Source organism: Meles meles, chromosome 19 (genome assembly GCF_922984935.1).
Source record: "Meles meles chromosome 19, mMelMel3.1 paternal haplotype, whole genome shotgun sequence".
Taxonomy (NCBI): Eukaryota; Metazoa; Chordata; class Mammalia; order Carnivora; family Mustelidae; genus Meles; species Meles meles.
Window position 1 is genome coordinate 12,824,691 of NC_060084.1, and position 23,892 is coordinate 12,848,582.

General features: G+C 58.0%; 1 protein-coding gene across 1 annotated transcript in view; it reads right to left on the reverse strand.

Annotated features, from left to right (window-relative positions):
• VAC14 (VAC14 component of PIKFYVE complex) overlaps positions 1 to 23,892 on the reverse strand; it is a 99,597-nt gene that overhangs the window by 14,860 nt on the left and 60,845 nt on the right. The gene's annotated exons all lie outside the window — the stretch shown is intronic.

Genomic DNA, 23,892 nt, shown 5'->3' on the forward strand with positions numbered 1-23,892 from the left:
GGCCAGTGGCCTCAGTGGTGGCCCAGAGCGGAAGGTGTGCTCCTGAGCCCGTGTGGCAGCCACCCACAGCCCCTGCTTCAGGCCACCTGTGGGCCAGAGCAGGGAGGAGGAGGAGGGCATCGAGCAGCCTTGCAGGTGGCTCGAGATGGGCCAGTCTCACCCTGAGGTCCTGTGGCCCAGGCCGGACGGGAGAACCCCGCCGTGAATCAGCAGCAGCTGCCCGCTGCAGGGGAGACAGGCCTGGCACAGGCTGACCCCTACGAGGCCAACAGGGGGCCCGTTACTGTCCTTCACCCTGTCCTGGCAGTGGGAAAGGGGCCACATGCTGCTTTTCCTCTAGGGACCAGGACAGGTCACCAACTCAGGCCAGGCCAAGCCTTGATTTGGAGGGTAAGACCTGCCCAGCGGCTTTGCACCCCCTTCCCCCTTGAGGGCCACGTGCAGAACAGGAAAGAAGAGGCCGTCACCTCTTCGGGTGTGAGTGGGGGCTGCTTCTGCCTCCAGATGCCTCTCTATAATGGGCCAGCCCTGCCCCCTACCCCCAGGGCCTGGCAGGGCATGAAGGACAGGGGTCAGCACTGAGGAAGCCCGTTTGGTGGTAAAAAGAGGGTGAGCAGTTCCTTTCAGGGCGGATGAACGCCAGGGCCTGGGGAAGGGCAAGGCTGGCCCAGGGGAGGGGGCAGCTGGAGAGGAGGCTCCTTCCCTGGGCCAGGCTGGTCTGCAGGAGCAGGGACCCCACACCGGGGTGTGGGCCCAGGAGGGTCGAGTCCTCAGCATGGACACGTACCTTTCTCGGGAGGAAGGCCTCCGGCTCCCCGCCATGCTGTGCTGGGGGAGTCTGAACCACGTCATGGGGCTTTGGGGAAGATGTCACACTTCTTCCCATGACCCCACTTCCCTGTGCCCTCTGGAAACGAGACCAGCAAAGCTGCCAAGGTCAGAAACTGCAGCCCCTCCACACCTCCTTCACGGTCAGCTGATGCTTCCCAGGCCCCTGGGCCATTTGCAAGATGCTTATGCTGGTTCTCTCCTGGGGCTCTCCTCCGGCTCCCATCCCCAAGTAAGGGCATGCTAATGCCCCCACAACCCCGCCTCGACTGTTCTGACGCAGAGCCCAGAGCTGAGGGCTGGCCCGGGAAGTGCAGTGAGCTAGTCTACACTGGCTGCCGCCCTCCACTCCCCTACCCTCTCTCCTTCCACAAGCCTGGCTTTTTACTTTTATTTTTAAAAGATTTTATTTATTTATTTGACAGGCAGAGATCACAAGTAGGCAGAGAGGCAGGCAGAAAGAGAGAGGGTGAAGCAGGCTCCCTGTGGAGCAGAGAGCCCAATGCGGGGCTCCATCCCAGGACCCTGGGATCATGACCTGAGCGGAAGGCAGAGGCTTTAACCCAATGAGTCATACAGGTGCCCCAAGCCTGGCTTTTTAAAGAGAGATGAAAGGCAGAAGCAGATGGTGTGTCTGATCCTCGGAAGGGGTGCCTGGAGTGAGCTCAGCCTGGAGGGCCCAGGAGCGCTTCCCTCACCTGGTGGCCCAATGGCGTTGGCTCTCAGGTGCTGGGGACACAGCTGGCCCTGCTAGCTGCTCGGCCCAAGGCTACTAGGCAGGGGTGTGCGAAGGGCCCCCGATGGATTCAAGAGAAGTTTAAGGGGAGATGGAGGCCTTTCCCTTTCTTGACTGTCCCAAGTTGACGGGAAAGCCATCAGCACAGGCCATGAACAGCTGGCCCGGTACGGAGAGCCTTGGGCTAACACGTGCGCAGAAGGCGATGTCACTGTTGACAGAGAAGCCAGGGAACCCACCTCCCGCCCCCAGCCTCTCCCAGCTGCTAGTCACGCTCCCTTCCTGCTTCAGTGCTCTTGCCCCTCGGGGCCAAGTGCCCTGGGAACAGCCCCCCCCCCCACCCCCCCATCTTCCATGCGATCAAGGGGACGAGGCCTCCAGGGCTGTCCAGACCCAGAGGAACTGAGCCATTAGCGTCACACGCGAGGTGGCCCCATGGTCGAGTCCATCCGGCACCTCCTGCTGGGCGGGGCCCAGTAACCAGCTTCCCACAGACACACAGGAAGGTCTGCTTGCGGCTCCTAACCTGCCTACCCATGCTGCCCTGCCCCACACCTCCACTTCCGCACTGTGGCCTCAGGGCCCCCTGGCACCCTGGATCCTGCCCAGACGGGTCCAGGCCTCCAGCCTCACCAGGCCATGCTGAACCTGACTTGCGGCTCAGCTCTCCAGCGGGTGGCCTGGGGAAGGGAGGATCAGCTCTGGGGTGGAGAACACTGTTGGGCTGGGGTCTGGAGGGTCACTGGGTGTGCAGGTCCAGATGTAGCTCCCTTGCTGAGGCTAGAACTGGATGCTGCCTTGGAGCAAAGCTCCGGCGGGGTAGACCCCCTGGCCCTCTGCGAGGCAGCCCCAGGGCCAGACCCATCGGGCTGAGGGACAAGTTTCAGGCACCTCTGGTGCAGGTGTCCTTGGCAGCAGGGCCAAGTCATTTCTGCTCAGAGCCCTCCCCTCTCCCTCTAGCTGGGCTTCCTTCCTTCATCTCCATCCCCAGTGCCTGTGAACTGACCAGGCCAACACCACGTACTGAGGTACAGGCCCTCACTTCCCTATTTTGGCCCCTGGCTGGGGTCCACATCAGTGTCTGAGGCCAAGGGGACATGGGCTATCCTGGCAGACGCCTGGATCTCACAACTAAGACTCCCAATGGCAGCCTTATGTCAGGTGCAGAAAACACAGGACCCAGAGTTACCGCCACCTTACCGCCACCATTCCCACTGGAAAGGGCCCTCTAGCCTTGGCCTTGGCTCTGCCCCCGGGGGACAGCTGGGATCCTTTAGGCATTTAAAGGGAAAGCAGCTTTCAGGTCAGGGTAACATTAGAACCTTTGAACCGGGAGGCAGGAGCGGCCTCCCATCTGTAGTTCAGAAAGCCCCAGAGCCTCACTGCCCCCACTTCTCCCTGTCCCGCCCCGCCCCACACTCCTCTTCCCTTCCAGCTCCCTGCTTCCCAAGTATGAAAACTGTAAATCTGTTCTATTTCTTTCAATCAGTCCTCAGCAGTGTGCCCCTCAGGGCAGAGGCAACCACGGTAACCCTGCCAACTCACGCCTTAAAAATTCAGTGTGCTTAATGCAGTCGCCTTAAAAATTCAGTGTGCTTAATGCAGTCGATGCCGCTGATACGTTTAAAAGTCTCGCTGGGGTGGGGGGGAGAGGGTGGGAGGAGGCACGAGGACTTGTTTTTCTGGGTCTTGCTGGGAGCTGGTGGAAAGGGATGGCGGGAGGGCCGCAGCATGATGGGGGAGAGGAAGAAAGGGTCTTTTATCTACTCAGTTCTCTGTTCCACTTTACAGATGAGCCCGGCCAGCTCCCCGGGGCCACAGCCATCCCGGCGGGGCTCAGGCAGACCCCTCCAGCGAAGGCCGGATCTGGATGGGAGTGGCCAAGAAAACCAAATGGTCTCAGCTGGTTGGGGTGAGCCAACCTGTCTCTGGGTTCGGGGCTGTCTCCAGGGACCGAGAAGGGAGCGGCGCAGAGCCGGGAAAGTGGACCCTCTGCCTTGTACATGGCCAGGGTGGCCAGATGGGCCTCCCTACCGTGTGAGGGGTCCCGCCTGCTCCCCAGGACAGAAGCTGTCTCCTGCACCAGATCCCTGACAGCCCCAGCCCCATATTCCTTGAGCTCTTACCAATCTGGCCAAGCCTGTTTCCCACTGTCCATCCGCAGGGACTTCTCCAGCCCCCTTCAGGCCTTTGATCAAGCTGTCCCCAAACAGGACCCCTGGGAGGGCCTTTGACCCCTCTCCTGCCCCACCCCTGCTAGTCCCACAATCTCCTCCCTCAAGCTCTGTGTGGTCCCCACCCTCCTGAGCTTGACCTTGTGGAGCTCGTGGTGTGTCTCCTTTCTCAACCTATGCTTCCCAGTGCAGAATGCATCTGGAACCCCACTAGGCCCGGTCCAGGGACGGAAGCTTATGGAATAGAGGATGAATGGCCAGGAGGAGCACGGCGGCTCGGATTCCTTCAGCTACGGAACTTGGCTTATGGAAGGGACCGCATGGGACTCAGGACGGCTTGAACACTGCATGGGGGAGGTGGTTTGTGAAGGGTCTGGTTCCGCTGAGACGCTTTCAGATTATGCCAGAAGACGTCTCTGACTTACAGACAAGGTCCAGGTTTGTGCCCCAGAAAGAGGTTCCACCTTCTATCCCACATGGCGGAGACACCCCGGAATATAGGTCAGATAGCAGGGGCGGGATCCCCGTGCTGGAGGCGCCTAGGACACAAGTCCTGCAGGGAAGACTCTGGGGGCCGGGCTGAGTCGTGTTGGTGCTGGAGGAAAAGGTGCTACTGGGAGGCAGGGGAGGTGGTATGAGCAGGAGGCCATCCTTCCAGGCCTTGCACCCTCGGTCAAGAAGCCCACGGCTCCCGGCTCCCGAGCATTTCATGTTTTGAACACTCAGAACAAAGGAAAACAAAGGGAAGGCTCGCTAAAGGAAATCCTGTTGTCCCCAGGACGATCAGTTCCAAGAACCACTGACACACAGTATGTCCTTGAGAACAGCCGGGTCCCTGTCACGGAGGTTTCTGCCCAGTAACGACACACGTGGCACATCTGTGAGTGCTTTCTCCACCTTGGGCATGTCATGGACCTTGAACCCCTTGAACATGGGGACAGGTGTGATTTCGGCAACCCCCCACAACTCTTAGCAGAGAATGAGAATGAAGCCCAAGTAAGAGCCTAGCCAAGGCCCTGTCTGGTGGCCCATCCCAGCCCCGACGCTCTGAGCCGCTGCCTGGCCACACACCCAGCCCGTGGGTTTCACGGCCCAGGTGGCACAGGGGCTCCGAAGATGGTTTGGGGATACCTTGGCTGTAGATATCACTGGGCCCACTGATGGACCGAAGCCTGCCCGAGTTTCTCTGGAACCTCCCTGTGACTCTAGGGAAGTTTATCTACCTACAAACCCGGTCCCTCTACCTGACCCTCCCCCTGGGTCTGTGGGTGGCAGGCAATGACCATACTGGCCACACCTGGCCAGGACAGTGCTGACCCCCTGTGCTGATGCTGAGTTCTCATGGCTTTTTCTCCTGGTGGTCGAGTGGGAGGCAGAGTCCGGGCACCGCACCCACAGCCATGCTACGGTCAGAACCCAAACTCAGATCTGGTTGGGGTGGGGGTAGGGGGGACGACTCTGTGCAGGTGACCCCATCAGCAGCTGCCCAGACACCTCTGCTGGGAGCCCCAGCTCCTGAGCACAGGTGGCAGGTCAGTTGCTGCCTGAGGCCTCAGGTGGGGAGGAGGGATTTCAATACAATGACTGTGAGGGCTCTGAACTTGGGCTCTGAACTCGGGCCCACACAGTCAGGCAAACAGCAACTCAGAGCCTCTGTGTCTGGGAGCCCCCCTGGGCTAACTGTTAGAGAATCACCGACAGAGACTTTCTCTCCCTTTGAAGCCCTCTGAGTTCCCACCCTTCCAAGCAGGATTTCCTCCCAAGGATGTGCTTAGCCTCCCTGCCACGAAGTGGCCGCACACTAATGCCAACACACACACACACACACACACACACACACACACACACACACACACACACAGAGCCTGGCAAACTGTTATCAGGCCCCAGACGTGCCGGCCCATCCACGCCCCGGCCAACTTCCAGCCAGGTGCATGGATGTCCTCAGGGATCCTGTGCTCACGGGATGGAGGACCAAAGTGAAGCCAAGCACCGGTCCTAGGCCACACTGCCATCCTAGGCCACACTGCCAGGCCCACGGAGGAGCAGAGTCCCTGTCCCATTCTGCCAGACCATCCCACGTGGCGTGGCACCTGCAGGACAGTCCTCTCCTCCCTGGCGCAGCCCTTCTCTCCCACTGACAGAGAGCCCCGGTGCCTTGCGACACAAATGTCAGGTGCAGGGGCACTGCTTCGCCCCATGGCTTGGAGTGAAGTAGACAGAGACATAGAGTCTGCCTTAGGATGGGTAAGGGAAAGTCCCCCTTCCCCTGAGCCATCTCTGCCATTTCCGCTGCAAACTACAGAGGTGATGAGGTGACATTCTGAGAACAAAGGCAAGCAAGTAGGACAAGTGCCGGGAGCCAGAGGAGCCGGCCCAGCTCCATCATCCGTGGGAATGGCCTGGGGACACCTCTTGTCCCAAATGGCTTCCTGTTACAGACTTGCTCTGTGCAGATTTTCTACCACTTCATCCCATGATTCCCAAATTGGTCCTTTGTTCCAGGCCAAGGGATTCCTCCCCACTGCTGCTTTTACGACCACAAACTTTTCCAGACGGTGAGCATCTCCCTTCCGCCATGCTCGGCGCTGAGCCCAGACACCGAGGACTCCCCACAGCTCTGCCCCTCTCACCTCACAGCCCTGCCGCCCACCCGAACCCAGCAGCCTGCTGCTCACGTTGTCCCCGCACTGGAGCCAGAATGCCTCCCCCCCCAAACCCTTCATCCAAGAGGGCCAGCTGCCCTCATAGTCGTGGGTTCTGGGTCTGCACAGCGATGCTCCTGTATCTCTCGGTCCCGTGGTGACTTTTCTCCAAGGGATTTAATGTGCCCTGCAGGGCTCCAACCAGGGGCTGCCATTCTGCTTGCTGGTGGCACCTCGGTTCTCCATCCTGGCAGCCCCCCCACATCTAAGCGGGGAGCCACCACCCCTTGTCCCACCAGTGTCCTAGCCCCCCCCAAAGTCAGGCAATTACTGTTCAGAACCAGAAAGGCCCTCCAAGCCAGGAACAGTGCCTTCCCAAGACACCCCTGAACCTGGCTGTATGCCGGAGTTGGCTGAAGACTGTATGGGACGCCAAGACCACGCTGAGGCCCCCTCCAGAAAGTGGCGATCTGTATTCTTAACGGCCTTCACAGTCGGGGCTGTGAGCCACTGCCCCCAACAGCCTCCCCAGAGCTACTGCCACCAGCCCAGCAATGCCGCTCTCGGGAGGGATGGGGAGCTCTCACTAGCAGTCCCAAAGGATGCGCAGCCATGGAGCTTTGGGGAAGGCCCCGGGTTGGGGGTCCTCATGACGTCCCCTCACCTCCCCAGAGTCCGGGCCTGGTCTTCCTAGGTTTCCACCCAGTGTCTCGCTATTTCCCTGCCCATCTCCACCCGAGGGGTCCCAAGCCGGCCGTGGGCAGCCCCGACTCGCTCTGTTCAAAGGGAAGGAAAGGGACGGCAACACTCAGGCCAGACCCGCGCCGGAAGCCCGGCTCCGCGGCGCTGGGCACATGCTGCCCCTGCCTTGCTGGCCTTCGAATCTTTACTCTTGTGGGTCTTAGGACACTTAAAAACTGAGACTGCCATCTGTAGCTCTTCACAAGAACCTGCTTACAGGGCACAAAGAGAAGCATCGGCAGGAGAATGGGAAGCGAAACAGGAACACCGCACTGCCGGTCACAGAGCAAATATCACAGTGACCTCGCTGCTGAGTCTGTCGGAAAATGGTAAGAAGATCAGAGGGAAAGGGCTGGGAGGAAGGAAGGGCCACAGCAGAAGCGACAGGACAAAGACAGCAAGAAATGGACTCTCTCGGTCCTTTGTGGCTGAATGAAGGGGGTTTCTCCTATTTGTACCCTCCTCTACCCCCTGCCAGGAGGCTGTTAAAATTCCTCTTGTGATCAGTCATTTTCAGGGAGTTTTAAGATGCATGAAATGGGCTTTTCATCTGAACCGTTCCTTTCCAGCCCAGGAAATGCACACTGGATTAAATGAATAGAGTGAGAAAGGGCCCCAGGCAGGAGGTGTGCGTTGAAGTGGCTCTCGGGAAAGTGTCTGCAGCCATCCAGAGTCCCAGGTCTCAGTTATAGACCGGGTTCTCCGCAGCAGAGCTGCGCCAGGCGAGGGCCCTGCTGGGGAGCGGCCGTCCTGCCCGGCCACTGCCACAGAGCAGAGACGGGGTCACCACGCCCAGAGAGGACAGGCGGTGGAGTGGAACACGGTGAGGTGGTGGCCTCGAAGAGGGAGGATGACCCCAAGCCACTCTGCTTGGAGCCAAACCCTGTGCGCAAACAAGGCAGGGCAGTCCCGGATCTGCTGCTGGAAATGCACAGCCACCGCCAAAACCACATTCAGCCACGCTGTGCACTCACGAGCGCAAGACTGAGTTTTGGAAGGAAATATACGGCACCAAAACAGAGGCTACTCCTGGGCAGGAGGTGGTGGTGGCAGGGCTTACATTTTATGCTACGTCTTCTGCACTGTATGCGTTTCTATCTTACGTGGTTCACATTTTTTTCGACACGAGCTAAGAAGGAAGTTCTTCTGGGATCATCTGGACTCCGTCAGAGACATTCTCAGGGGAGGCGCGGGGAGCAGGGTGCCGGGAAGGGGGCGCCTCCTCGGAGGGTGTCCGGGCTCCCGCTCCGGCCCAGACGGCAGAGAGGCTCTGTCTCTCTGGCGGGGGCTGCTGCACATTTGCAGATTTAACAATGGAAACATGCATTTTACAAATGAGAGGATCAACAGCAGGGAGATGGTATTTTTAGCTACCGTGGCTCTTTGCTTCAAAGGCGTAGGCTTCATCTAAAACCAGGCAAACCTCCTACAAAGTCTGCCTGTTTGCAAGGAGTGATTAGCATAATACGAGCAGGAGAGAAGGCCTGGCTCCACTCGGAGGCAGGAGTGCCTACTACATGGGAGGCTTTCTCCGGAAATAGAATCACGAGGAGAAAGTCTCAATGGAGATGAAGCCCCTGCCTTCAGTCAGAGCAGGAGAGCTGCCCCACGCCGCTGGTCGGGGAGCCCGGGGTTGTGGGTGCGAGCAGTGCACAGCGTGAGTGCATGTCCATGTGTGGCCACAGCTGCGCAGGGCAAGGCCACCCCCTGGGCTGTTGTTGCTAGCGTCACTAGGGCCCCACGCAGTCACCTTCTTCTAGTAGAAATACAGAGGGTCTAATACAGGCTGTCTTTCCAGATGCCCCTTCAGAGTGGTAGGGCAGAGCGGAGTGAAGGCTGAGGGAGCGCGTGGACTGGGAGATTGTTGGGGGCAGGGTGCAGACAGAGCAGGAGGACTCAGATGATGCAACCTCAGGGAGACGTCCTCCCTGGAGGTCATGCCAGGGCTCCCGGCCCCTGAGAAGTGGCACAGCTGTGGGCAAGACTGCGCTGTGGCCCCCGCCCCCTGTCCTCATGCCCCTTGGGCCTCAAGCCTGTTGGGGTCTGTCCATCCTGGCCTTCCTCTCTCCGGGCTTCCCTGTCCCCACCCTCCTGCCCCGCCATCCTGCTGGCTTGGGAAGACTGAACATGTGGAGAAGCTTGACATTTTCTCCCAACACCACAGAAATGCAATGAAATCTGTGACCTTCCGAGAATCATGATGACAGATAACTCATTCCGGGAGCCGAGCTGGGGGCAGATATCACCAGGCAGCTGCTTGGTCACACGAGTCCCAGAGCCCCATCCTGGGGAGAGTGTGACCTTGGGCAGCAGTGGGGGGCCGGGGGCAGAAAGCGGCGGCATTGCTGCTATTTCAGACACTCCTGGCCTGCGAGAGAGCAGAGGGACTGCAGGGGCGGGCAGCTGACAGAGCAGCCGGGTCTGCGTGGCCCCCAACCCTCAGGGTCCCCACGGCAGTAAGATCACAGGTCTTCCTGTGGAGGGTCAGGGGACCGGGAAATACTCCCAGACAGGGGGCACAGCTGAAGATCTAAGAAAGCAATTACCACGCTACTGGGAGGCTGGGAGAAGCAGAAGGGATGGGACCGGGGGCGGCTGCTCAGGCTTCAAGGGCAGGAAGGAAGTGAGGTCACTCTAGGAAAACTGGCCAACTGTGTCTGGGCCAGAGGCCACTGACATAGGTGGGCAGGGGGGGCTCCTTTGGGAAAGGGGCTCAAAGGAGGGGCTCAGCTCACGGAGGAGGGAGAAAAAAGCTGACTCTTCTAGGGAGAAATGACTGGACAAAGCCAGCCGGCTGAAGTCCCAGGCACCTGAACTGGCTGAAGACAGGGTCCCTAAGCAGTCAAACAAGTTGGGGCAGGGACATCTGGGGTGCTGAGGAAGGTTTTAAATTTAGTCCAGATTATCTGCTCAAACTGCTGCTCCCAGCATCACTGAATCTTCTGGGAAGAGGTAACAGCCCAATCCCTTGTCAAATAAGCTTCTTGAACCACTCCTTAACTAGTCTTTGGTGCTTTGGGAAGCTAATGGCGGGGAAGAGACCATAGTAAGATCACAAGGTAGCATATACTTGAGTCTCCCCCTGCACCCTGTGAGCCCTGGGCCCCACTTCCCTTCTGTTCCCTGGATGTTCTGGAAGCATGGCAGGGCAGGTGGGGTGCCCAGCCACCTCAGCGTGGCCTCACACAGACTTGCAGTCCTTCCTTGGCTGGGGGAGATGGGGGGGGGGGTCTCTTCAGGAGCTCGGTGCCATCCTGCAGACTCTAGGGGTGGCCACCTACCAGGGGTTTCTCTTCTCAGGGTCTTATGCATGCTCACGGCAGGTGGAGAGAGCTTTCTGAACCTACTCAGGCCCTTCAGTGGTCCACCGGGTGCCCCAGGGCTGCTCATGAGACAGCCAGAGGTCCCAGGGGGGGCACTCCCAGCTCCCTGGGGTGCCAGGGCATGGGCCCCATGGCTTCTGAGCAGACTGCTGGCTCCATCAGAAACTTCTCCTCCCCACCCTCACCCAGTCCCTACTTCTCTTTCGCGGCTCAGTTAGACAGCTTCTCTTTCCTGAAGCTCTCCCGGACCCCTCCACCGGGACTGGGCATTACCCCCACCCCACTGGCTCCCCCAGACCACCATCGCTGCTGGTGTTTGTGACTGTCCCTGGGAGGGCAGGGACCAGCTCTGCCCACCATGATGTCCTCGCCAGTGGGCACTGAGATAGGTCCGCTCAATGGCAAATGGCATTTCCTGGCTGCCTCCTGGGGAGGTGGGGGGAGCGAGGGGGCAGAACCTCTTATCAGTCCTTGCAGGGGAGGGGCCGGTGCTTGCTCCAGGCATTTCCATTCTCAGAGACAGGACTCTCGCCTGGCCTGACAGCTGTGGCCTAATTTCCAGGGCTATACCCAGGCTCCTTATTTTAACCCACTTGGTATTTTTCATTCCTGAAGCACGGGGGGTGGGGATGGAGCCGGACTGGGGAATCGGGAAGGAGTGGACAAATGGAAGAGATGAGCTCAGTGGGGCTTGGAGGACTCAGGCATTCTGGGGCGGGAATGTGCCAAGAGGGAAAGGGATGGGGAGAGGAGGGCCAAATTGACTTGTTTTTTAAATTTTAAAAAGAAAAAAAAAAAAAAAATCCCCAAATCCTACCCCCTTGATTTTCCTCAGTAAGCATTTTCAACAAGGTCACAAATGCACTGGCTCTATAGATTTTTGGCTGCAGACTGCATTTCAGGCAGCCTTTAAAAGCCAATTCTTGGCATAGCTTCAGCTGAGCCCGAGGAGAGGGAAAACTAGGGCACACTTTTATGCTCTAAGAAAATATCGGATCCAGGTCACAGCTTCCTGGCTCCCCTGAAGCTGTGGGGTACCCTCCCTTTACAAAGCCCAAACCTGAGGACCCCCCTGTCCCCCGCATACCACCCTTCCCCTCTGCAGTTTCCTCCAGAGCTCGATCACAACGGCAAGGACACACATTTCTCGGTCACTTGTCACCTGTCTGCCTATGTCACTAAGCTGCTCCCTCGGTGAAGGGAGGGACGGGTTCTCCGTCTAGTGTATGCGCAGGGCTGGCGTGGGGCCTGGCAGACCGCACCAGCTCCAGCAAGTCATGGAAAGGACCTTGTGGAGAGTGAATGTCTGACCCTTAGTCCCAGTGGGGCTAGCCTGAGCTTGTCCCTCTGACAGCACCCCAGGCCCATCTGAGTCTCTGCCTGTTGTGCCGTTTGGGCTTGGGTCTGCCTAGCCCAGGCTGCGGCATGAAGGCAGCACATGCAAACAGTCTGGAAAAATCAGACCCTCCGCTCCTCCTGTGTGAAAGATTCAGTTGACCTGTAAGGTCTCTTCTGACCACTCCAAACTAAGCCTAAAATCCAGACGCAGACTCTCCTGGTCTCTCTTCAATCCCGTGTCTAACCTCCAAGTCCACAGCCAGTCACACAGGCCATGGCCTACAGCCTCTGGCGGGGCGCAGTGTTCAAAAGGAAAGAAGCCACAGAGAAGGGTCAGCTGGAGGCTCCCCTGCCTGCCCTCAGGGTGGTCTCTGGGAGGGTCAAGGGTCACCAGGCACTACACAGCCCTACCCCTCCCCCCTTCCTGGATGGAGGGGGGATTTGGCTCCTGCTGCCGCCCCACCATGGGCCCCGCTTCACGTCCCCCTTCAGGCCGCATACGGACCTCAACCACAGCGTGGACACCAGCTGGGGCTGCCTCTCCCACCCGCGGTCTGGGGTGCTGGTTCCCATGGACGACTGCTCTTCCCCTGCACCTGCGGGCGGGCCCACGATCTGGTCCCCGACCACCAGGGCACGGCGCTTCCCTGGCCACGGCGACAGGTCCGTGAGCCCCAAGCCCAGCACCGCAGCTGATGGAGGAGGAAGAGCCAGCTACAGAGGTGAGAAGGTGAGACCAAGTCCTGAGGACACGAGCCAATCCTTGTCCCTGACCGCACACTCCCGCCCTGTCTCTCGACACACAGCGAGAGCTGGTTTTCCGTCCCGCGCAGTCAGGAGCCCTGAACGGGCCGCCCTGAACAGGGCAGGGTCGAGGTTAGGGGCAGAGGAAGAGAGGGCACCTGGGGTCAGGTGTTGGTTTGATCAGTGGCTTCTCCCTCACCCTTCCTCAGAAGACAAGAGACCGTGCGGGCCAGCCCCAGACCAGGGAGGGAGCCGCTGTGTCAGAGCGAGCGAGCAGCCGGGCAGGGGGCGGCCGGGGGCAGCGGCCAGCGACCCACCCAGGCCCCGGGTTCCAAGCTCCAGACTGCCAGAGAGACAGCAGATGCCACTCATCACAACCGCTGTCACAGCTACCGGGTGCCGGACACGCTTCGGAATATTTCTTGTTACGTCATTACACCCTCCCGAGCATTCGCAGGCGAGAGTAATGACCCGCATCTTCACTTTCCACGTGAGACAACCACTCAGGGAAGCACACAGCCCGGCGGGCCCCCGGGGCTGCTGCCGGTCGGCAAATCCTTCCCTTTCTCGTGGGCAGAGCGGCCCCTTTCCTCTGGAGACCTGCTGCTCCCCACTCCACGCGGGTTCTGGTTGGGCCGCCACTGGCCCATGGGATTGGCGCATGACCCAGCGTGAGCCACTGAGCACAGCCTGCGGGGACGTGGTGGCCATGTCCCCAACCCTTGAAGAGACCAAGACAACAAGGCTGACCCCAAACAAGGGCTGAGAAGAAATACCGCACTGCAGGGAAACGCCGAGTTCCTGTAACTTGCTGCTCTCCGCCTCTGTCTGGTCACACAGGCTCGTCAAACCCCTTGCTCACTGTGGTACCTGTGACCTGGGTTCCTGCCTCCTGCCACTCAGAGCACCCACCAATATGGCTAGGTGTGTGGTTCCTGATCCCAGGCTGCAGACCACCGCCGGCCTGGCCGCATCAGAAGCCGCTGGGGTTCAGCTGGCTGGGAGGATGGAGGGTGACTCGGGATCTTTGCTTTGACAAGCACCAGCAGGCCGGACTAGGTGGCCTCCAAGACCCTGGCTAGAGCTAAGAAATAATACCTTGGGCAGGAGGTGAAGTAATATTCCAGCTCGGTGAGAATGCTGGACAAACGTCACCCAGAAACAGGCAGCTTTATGGTTCGTTTTCAGGAGCTCCTAATCCCCTGAAAAAGCATCGCAAAACATAAACGCTAACTGTGAAGAAAAACTGACCACCTGCACGACATTAACGATCAGTAACTTCTACTTACTAAGAGACACTATTAAGAGAATGATAAGGCATGCCGCAGAGTAGGGGAAGAGGACTGTAGTGTGTACATCCGAGAAAGACTTGAATCCAGAATACATAAAGAATATATACGGAACTTTAACAAATAAGCACCAACACCCAATGGGGAAGTAACTTGAAAAGGCTCATCGCAGAAGAGGATATCCAAAAGTCCAGTAAGTGATGAGAAGTTCTCCATTAGTCTTCAGGGAAACACACATTAGAACCCCAAGGGGTATTGCCATACACCAACCCGAAGGGCTAGAAGCCAAGACTGATGATACCAGCCGCTCGTGAGGATGGGAGAGCCGTGGAGCACCCGGACAGGCTATGGGAATGGACACCGACGCAGCCACCCCGGAAATAGCTCCCAAAGCTAAACCATGTAGGGCTGAGCCAGCCACTCTTAGACATGTGTCTAAGAGGAACGAGCCCGTATGTTCACGTTAACAGCGCCAGACTGAAAGTAAGCCAAGGCCCCGACAGGAGCAGAACGGGTACGCGAATCCCGGTATCTTCAGACCCTGAACACGCTCCCGAAGCGCGAACTACTGCACATCTGTTTTTTTTAAAGATTTTTTTTTTTAAGTTGACAGAGATCACAAGTAGGCAGGGAGGCAGGCAGAGAAAGAGAGAGAGAGAGAGAAAGAGAGGAGAAAGCAGGCTCCCCACTGAGCAGAGAGCCTGATTCGGGGCTTGATCCCAGACCCCGAAATCATGACCTGAGCTGAAGGCGGAGGCTTTAACCCACAGAGCCGCCCAGGCGCCCCTAATTACTACACATCTAACAGGGGCGACTCTCACAGACACAAAATGCATCAAAAAGAAGCCACTTTGTCAAAGTACGAACTGCGGGATTCAGTTTATATCAAGTTCAAAACCAGGTAAGACAAACTGTAGTGTTAGAAGTCAGGACAGTAGCTACTCTGGGGAGGAAGAAAGGGGTCCTAACTAGGAGGAGACATGAAAGGGACCTCTGGGTGCCAGAAATGCTGCACTTCTTGATCTGAGTGCTGGTTACACGGGTGTAGACAATTCGTGAAAATAACTGAGTGGTAGTACACCTATGATTTGTGCACGTTGAGACAGTATGTTGTTTTTCAATGAAAATTTACATCGAAAAAGTCATCACAGGCATCAAGGCTCGGAGGGAGGTAAGGCTGCCGCACTGCCCTGATCGGGAGAGGGAAGAAGACAGATCTGGGCACTGAACCGTTTAAGAAGGGAAGGGGGTTTTGCCAGAGATGGCAGAACAAGCAGAAAGAGCAGAAAACCAGTCAGAACTCCTGGGGACGGAGCAGTTTCCGAGATACATGCTCCTTTGAAGCCATACAAGGGCTGTTTTTCCTTCATGGGGAGGGGCTGGATACTCAGGTGGCAGTCTGGGGCACAGGGGCCCTCCGAGGACAAGCTCACTGACGACAAGGCTGAGGATGAACTGGAAACAGATGCACCGTTACAGACGAAGGCAGCAGCTCTCTGGGGGAGCACGACAAGGAGGCTCAGGTGTCTCCATGTCAGGAAACCCGTCCTGCGTGAGGGCTGGAACTGGGTGTATGGCCCAGGAAATGGAGAAAGACGGAACACTAAGCTCACGGGATAGCAGCCTCCAAGGGGAGAGGCAAGGCTCAGAACAGACGGCATGGGACGCCCGGCAGGGGACAGGGGAGAAATGAGGGAAGACTCTGGAGTGCACCTGAAATCCACCCCAGCCCAGCTTTAGCGAGAGAGGTTAACGTGGACGGTGCAACTGACTGCAGTGACCCGGAAGGTAGAACGTATCATCTGGGAGAAGGTCGGGGTGGGGGGGGGGGGGTGAGGCAGATCACTTGAGCAAGTAGAAACAGAGATTTAGACCCAGAAAGACACTCCCAGTCCAAGTACCAAGCAGTTCCAATGAGATTATGTCATCTAAATATAGACCGGAAGTAGGCCAGGATAACGGACGGGCAGCAGGCTGGAGGCCGCGGCCCAGAAGGCAGGCAGGAAAGGACATGCAGATTTACTCAGCATTTCACTTCTGCATGGGAGGCGGTGGCTAGCGGGATGAGAGCCCTGGCAGAGGCATCGGTGGCCACATCAGGATGGGTCTTGGTGGGGATTTCCCGAACACACCCTGGGTGGAAGGGAAATACCATGAGGGAGCACGGCTTCCTTCCCGTGAGGGCTGAGGAAAAGCAGAGTCCAGACGGGAAACCGCAGTTTTTCCCAAATGGCCTCCACCCCCCAGTCTGGAAGAAACCAGGACACCCCGCTCTGGGGTCTCTGACCTGCTACCCAGCAGCTCTATGGAGCGTGGAGCAGGACCCAGGACGGCGGGGGGCTCCTGGGAGTTGAAGCTGCCGACTTTTAAAGGAAGTGCCATTCTCCACTTTGGACCCCAAGGGCCGCTTCGGTGGGCCATCACAGCCTGGGTCACAGAGCACCCTTCCCCGAGGGCCATATGTACTCCTCGTGGGCCTGTGCTCGTCTTCGGAGGCTCAATTCAGTGCCAAGTTTCTCCCAGGTGAGACTCCTTGGAGACAGAACCACCATGCAGGCTGAGACAGGAACCCTCCTCTGTGGAAGGAGCAGCTGTTCTGGGCGGGCTTTCACAAACTGCACACGATAGAGACCTTCTCTATATTTTTTGGAAGACGGGGGACAGGGTGTATGTGTGTGTGTGGGGGGGGCGGCAGGGTGTGTGTGTGTGCATGTGTGTGTTTTCATGGCTACCTGCTAAAGGAAAGGGGAGAACCCACACAGAACCCACACAGAGGCCCCAAAAACCCAAGCTGAAAGGATACCAGGATAAAAGAAAGAGCTTCCTAAGAAACATTCTACGATGGGTGAATGGGATTCACTCTGGAACTGCTGTTCCAGAAGGAGTTCAGAAGCACCTTTAGAAGCAAGGACGCCCTTTTGTCTGTCCTGGCTCAGATGCAGTCCTACCCCAAGGAGGCAGGAGGATGGAAACGACTCCTAGCGGCCAATTCCTGCCACTGCTTTGTTAAGATGCTACCTTATGATAGCCGTCAGCTCCGTGCTAATTAACTAAGCTGTCTGACTTACCAAGGTCAAAACTTTGTTGGCTTCCTGGCATCCTTAGGTAAAGTATAAACAGATCCAGACAGTACTGCCGATTCCATCCGGAAAAGCTCTCAAACTTCAGAAGGAAATTCATTATCAAGTTCTCAGCCACTGGCAACAGCTCTTGACAGTCACCCCCAGCCCTGCAGGCTGCCTGAGCCATGGGCTGGGGAGCTGATGGCTTTGTAGGTGTGGCGACTACCAGAAAGTGCTTTTAAGCTGAGGCTGGGAAGGACAGAGCAGGTGCCAGCACCCGCGCACTGGGGGTCTGAAGCATGCCGTGCGGGGGCACCGAGACACCTTTCCCGCCAGTCTCTCCTGACGCTCACCCCGTCCACAGGAGTTCTCGCTGCAACGTGAATGGCTGGCCCTGTGGGAGGAGGGCTGCTTGGGTCACGTGGCCTCCCACCGAGTGCATCTGTGACCTCTAACCTCCCACAAGCTCTGCTAAAGGGAGCGGACCCTTGGCCTTCTTCCAGTCCCCTGTCACAGGGATCCACCAGAACCCTTGAAACATGGAGATGCTTTCCTCTGAAGCTCCTCAGACTTCAGCACACACCGTGCAGGGCTCCCTCTGGCCAGCACTTCCTCTCTGTCCCCCCGCCGTAGGACCTAATTAATCCCAGCCTTGCCTGACAGGGCCCACCACATGTGGTTCCCGTTTTCCAGAAGAAAATACGCCCTTCTTACAGGGAGTGCCCGTGTGTGTGTGTGTGTGTGTGTGTGTGAGTGACAGTGGGACCCTGGAGACTGCCTGGAGGAGGCAGAGCAAAGCCACTGGCCTGCTTCCAGGTCGCCAGCCCTCCGGGGTCACAGATGGTTCTGTGAGGTGCTGGGAGGTGGCACCTTTCCATGGGTTAGGAGACAGTGGAAACACACCAGGCCGGGCTCTCTGGGCTGCCTGAATTTTGCCCTCCCCAAGGACATCTTCGTATTTCACCTTCGAGGGCGGACTCTTCTCTCAGTCTTGTCTGGCGTGTCAGATCGTGCCTCCCCGCCAGTCACGTACTCTCAGTGCTTCCAGTTAGATCAAAGCCAAGAGCAGGCTGTGCAAAACAGCTTCTGCCACACACTCCCTTTCCAACCTGCATCTCAACAAAAGCACCCCAGGCCCCTGGTCTCTGGGGAAAGAATGACTGTGGAAACTTCCAGAAGATGCACACAGGAGTCAGGCAGACTTACTTCAAGTCAGCAAGGAGAGAAGCTTCGAAAGGAAAGTAAGAAACTCCTTGGAAGAACTCCTCCAACCCGGTTCAGGTCCCGTCTCCTTCCCCTCAGTGGGGGACCCCACCCGTATGGCTTCAGACGAATAAAAGCTCAAACCCCACCTGCATTCTGGGTCCCTTCAAGCAGAGAGACTCTGGCTGGCACATGTTCGTCAAGGCAATTTATTTCTATTTGGAGCAAATGAACGCACCCCATTAAAGGGGAGAGTGAAAGAAAGCGAGGAGGGCCTCTTAGAAGCTCTCTCCTGCGGGCTGGGGGCCAGAGGCAAGGTGTGCTATCCTAAAACGCCGTTTGAACCAGGGATCCGGGTCTTGCCACGTTACTTGGATTCATCCTGCATTAGCATCAGCACCATGGGCTTTGGGTGGGGGCGCCTGGCTAAGGCCCCCTAGCACGCAAGTGGCGCCTCTGAAAACTAAGGGGGGTAACCAATGTCAATGAGCTCTGGGGGCTGGGAAGGTCTGGGAGGACAGAGAGAGAGAAGGGGAGCGGGGTGGGGAGGGTCAGCCGGTGTGGGCTGCCCTGGCCACAGTGGTGATGTGGCCCCGGATGACAGCCTATCTCACAGGTGACCATACAAGGAGAGCAAAGTGAAATTCCTCAGTTACAGCAAGAAAGACAGCTGCTTCTCGAGGCCCTGCCCGAGATGCAATTAAAAACAAGTCCAGTTTCCAGTGGCTTCGTAGGCCTCCGGCCCTACCACTCACCTCAGCGGCTAATCAATCTCCCTTACTCCCCATCAAGCACAGGGCTCTTATGCAAACCTGGGGGGGGGGGGTGGGTGCGGAGCGGGGCAGGACCAGCAGGAGTACATCACAGGGACTGTGAGCATTTGCTGACCTGGAGAGGCTGCCATGCCTGTGTCTATCAGAGGTGAGAGGAGGACCAGAATGAACGAGAAGCTTTATCTCAGGGCTTCTCTGGGTGCAGGTCTCCTGGAAGAAGATGCAGGACTGCCTCCTGCTCTCCCACTTGGGCCCCTGACCCAGGCTCTTCAAATGCTCTCATCTTAGGGGCACCTGTGTCCCCGGGAAGGGTGCTCAGGACCTCATCCACCATCGGTGGGGCTGGCTGGGGTTGGAGCCTTTGAGGTCCCAGCAGGCACTCATTGAAAAGAAAGCATTCTCTGGCAAGTCCTCCCTGCAAGGCAGCAGGGAGGAAGGGGTGGGGGAAGCACAGTTGGTTAAGCCAAAGGACGGCTGGCCAGAGGGCCATCTTGGCGGGCGGAGTGGGGTGTCCCAAGACTCGCTCCCTTCCCAGCACAGAAGCAGGCCTTGTAAGGATCACAGCTGTCGGATCACGCTGCAGTTCCTATCAGTTTATCAAAGAAGCTGCGTTTTCTCCCTCCTCTCCCTTTCTACTGAGTATAAGTGGCCCGGTTCATGGGAAAACAGCCCCGCGCTTGTTCTGCCGCATTGGCATGGAGGGTGGGAAGAGACCGGAGGAGGGAAATGTACACCAACACCTACTCGGGGCAGAGTTGTTTTAACGGGGCTGGGGCCGGGCCGCTGGTGGGTGTCTGAGGTGCTGGGGCCGCAGGCCTGGCGCGCCAGGGCCAGCTCTCGGCACAGAAGCCTTAATTACTTCGCCCTCTCTGGAGTCTGGTTTCCCGTCTTCACAGACCACCCTTGGAGGCTGAGGCCGTGTCACGAGGCGGAACAAGAGCTCCCCTTCACCAACCTGTGCTGGGAATGACGGCGGGCACCGTCTTATGCAGCCCTCTCTGCAAAACGACAAAGCTGGCACCACTACAGAAACAGATCACGTGACCAAAAACTGGAAGAACCGGGATTTGAACCCAAGTCTCCTGGACTCCAGGAGTTGCAATCTTAATCCGGATCCCGAGCACCTGTGGGAGGCCTATGGGCCCCATTCCAGTGGGGTCCAGGGAAGGGGGAGAGGCATGGGGAGGGCTCTGGGCTGCCCACGTCTGGCACCCCTCCCCCACGTCCCCTTCCCCACCTGTGGGCTCAGCTTTGACTCCTGAAGCTGAGAGGAGGGCCTGGGCCCACAGTGCATCTCAGCGAGTCTAGCCGAGATGAGGCTTTGGAGCCACGGGCCTCCCCGAGTTCACTACGCAGCTAAACTGTTATGTCCATAAGATAACAAGGCCATATGGACACAGAGGAGGTCTGACCCGCCCAGAAGCCTGGGGGGAGCTTGGGGGCCCCACTCCCACCCCCAACGGAGGTGCAGCCTGGGAAAGCTGTGTGGGGGAGAGGAAACACTCCAGGGTCCTGAGGGAAATCAAGCATCTTCCTCAACGCCAAGACGCCCACCAGATGTTTGTCTTCAGCAACTCTGGCTGCTCTTGTCCTCTAGACGGCGAGCCCTCCTGCTCCCCGAGCTAAACACATACTGTAGAAATGACGGCTTTTCACTGGCTTAACACCTGAAGGAGAGGGTTAAATCACTCTCTGTTTCTTATCAGGCCTGTGGCTTCATCTCGGCAGTCTGCACGGACCACTACTATGCTTTTCTTTAAAGCTGTCAGCAAAAAAGGAGGAAATGAAATGAGAAGCAGACCGGCAGGCTGACGCTCCTGACGGCCGCTCCCTAGCAAACTCGGCTGAAGGGACTCACTCTCCCGTCTGATCACAGGAAGGCGGAGAGCCGTGTCTTCAAGGCCTCTTCCACGCCTGACGCTGTGCTTTGTGCCCCCCCCCCCCCCCCCCCGAGAGCCTAGACTGGCTGGCGGGGACTGTGACCCAGGCTGGTCAGCGGCGGTGGGCCCACAGGGCCCGCGCTGCTCAGGGGAAGCAGGTGCTGGTGCTGCTTCTTGGGGGGCAATGGCAGGCTGGACAAATGATGCCACGGACCAGGAGGGACAAGTGGGAGGGGCCCAGCCCCGAGGTTCCTACGCCAGGGCCCGGGGTCACAGGCCGCGCCGAGCCTCGCAAGGCGCCCGGCCGCTGCACTCTCTCACAGAGGCGATGAAGCGGTGATTAGCAGAGCGCGAGGGTCTGCAGCTCAGCTCCCGCCAAGCCTGGCAGGCACGGGGCTTCCTCTCATTTCCCTCTACAAAATGAGGATGCCCGTCAGCCCAGGAGGCTAGGAAGACACTAGACAAAGCAAGTAAAGCCTCACCACCCTGAGGCTGTAAATGGGAATATGCAGTGGCCGCTGGGCCCCCAGCTTCAGGGAGCCCAGGGTCCCTGAGCGGGTGGGGAGGACACCGACGCGAACCCTTGCTGCGCACACTTCTGCTTGGTGCAGCCTGGCATTCTGCTAACTGCTCTGAGCTCACTCTCTCCGAGCCCCTGATGGGACAAGGGAGGCTGCTGGAGGATGGAAAAACCCAATACAGTCAGGTTCTCTGGAGGGGAACTAGTTACAAATGGCCTTCTTCAAAGGCCTCTCTCTCCACTGGTGCCTGAAAGGCTTCCAGGCAAGGGGGAGCTCATCAAGTGCACGGACATGTCTGCAGTATAGAAAACCACGTAAAACACACTGTCACTCATGTGGGGACAGACTGTCGCTCTCCCAGTGGGGGGGTCTCCTGAACCACTTCTAATCTCCACTTCAATCCCACGGACTGTCCGACTTGATGTGAAGCAAAACGGGAAGTCCTCCCCTTCTGGCTGAGCGGGGTAAGAATCCGCTTCCGTCCCTGTGTAACTGTGGGGCTCTCACCTGGGAGGATTCTGCTCCCAGGGGCTTGTGGCCCTGTCTGGGAACATTCCTGATGTTCCAGCTGGGAGGGCGGGTGCCGCTCCATATCCCACAGTACACAGGACGGGCCCGACCACCAGGGACCATTCAGCCCCAATGCCAACAGCACCGAGCCTGTGAAACCCTGCTCTCCATGACAGCCTCCCACCACCACGGGGACACCTTTTGGTGGTCTGGACTATCAGAAGCCCCTCCCGCCGATGGGCAGAAACTTTGTGGTCCTATTTGTCCTTCTGGCCAGGCGGGCCTGTCCCCTCCTGCAGCTCGGTCCTCTGACCCCACGCCCTCAACTCCACCCCCAGTCCTCAAGTGAGGGCCCTGGCAGGCAGCTCTGGATGAAGAGGGAAGGGCCTGCTCCCTCCATTTCCCTCCCTCGGCTCACATCATGGCCGGCAGGCTCCTGGCATGGCTCCCGGCAGAAGCTTGTGGGCCTCACCTTCCCTCGCTGCCTCCTGCCACCCCCTTTTGCTTCTTCCCACCTCTCAGGGCCTTCTTCTCAGCCTCTTTTCCTGGCTTCTCTTTTTCCCCCTGACCACTACACACTGGAGCTCCCTGAGGCTTGGCCTCAGGCCCCTTCCCTACCTCCTCTGCCCCTCTTACCACTGACTGTTCTTATTCTCAAAGAATGAAAGCTCCGTGAGGATGGAACCATCTAGAGCAGTACTTGGCAGAGTCAGTACTCAGTAATACCATCTGCTGAATGAATGAGTGAGTGAGAGAATGATGAAGGACTATGCTATCCATTTCCACTTTTCTATCTTGGGCACAGGTCCCTCTTCTCAGAGTCACAGGGAGCAACCTGCTTCATCATCTCTCCTTTGATGTTACCAAAGCAATTCCAGCTCAAACACAGGACCCTCCTCCCTCCAGAGCTTCCATCGCAGGGACTGCCACCACCAGCCAGAGCCCTGGTGTCACTCCCAACAGCCTGTCCCCTCAGGCCCTCATGTAATCAGTCACTAATCAATGATACATCTTACAAATTACAGAATGGTGCCGCTTCTTCCCATCCCCCTCCCAAGCAGCCACCATCTCCCACTTGGACAACAGCCTCCCAACTGGTCTCCCACATGTCCGCCTTGCTCTCTCCACCTACCCCTTCTCGTCAGCAGCACAGAAATTTTTAAAAACACAAATCTGGTCACACTGTCCCCCAAACCAAGCTCCTTCAGTGGCTCCCCCTGGCCTCGGGGAAGGCCTCCAACCTCGGTGTGGCCAGCAAGGCTGGGCCCCTCTCCCGCTTGCCCTGTGGATCACAGCAGAATGAACGCTTCATGTTCTTTGCAGACTTGAAGACTCCGTACAGGTTGGACCCTCTGCCAGCAATCCCCCTTCAATCCCTAGACTCCGCAGAGAGCCTCAGGAGCCTTCCTGACTACATGCACCACTGTCTAGTCAGCTCCCCGAGCACCCTGGACAGCTCTAGAACCCTGTCCCCTCAGAGGTGCTTATTTCACGCATCAGGGTGAGAGCCCTAGGTGACTGACAGGAAGCTACTGCTGTAGAGCACCGAAAGCTACTCAGACTATTCCAGAAAACTCCTCTCCCTGGCTTTGTGGGGGAGGCTGGAGAAATCTTTGCCCCATCTAGATTTTGATGACTTTAAGGTCACACTCTTCTGTGACCCTGGCTACCTGGAGCTGAGGTGGCGGCAAAGGGCCAGAGCTGGCCATGCTGTTGGTGGCAGGAGTTCTAGAGGCTGAGATCAGCCAGGGCTCTGGGACTGGCCAAGGCCAGGCTCACACAACTCGAGATCCCAGCTCCGCTGGAGCGACTGCTGCCACCAGCCCTGGCCAAACCCCGTGTGGGCAGCTGGGCACCTGAGCCCCATTTCGTGTTCCATCCAGCTCACCTACTTTCTTCCCCAAAGACTCCAACAAGGACACACCAACAGGACCTTTAACCTCCAGGGAAAACAGTGTCTTGACAAGTGGAAAAGTAATTCGTTCGTTCAAGAAATGGCGACATGCACCTGGCCCGTGTTGGCAGCACCAGCAGGCCCGATGTGAAGCTGGGGGCACCTTTGCTTCTTTAAGAGTAAATGCAGGGGCGCCTGGGTGGCTCAGTGGGTTAAGCCGCTGCCTTCGGC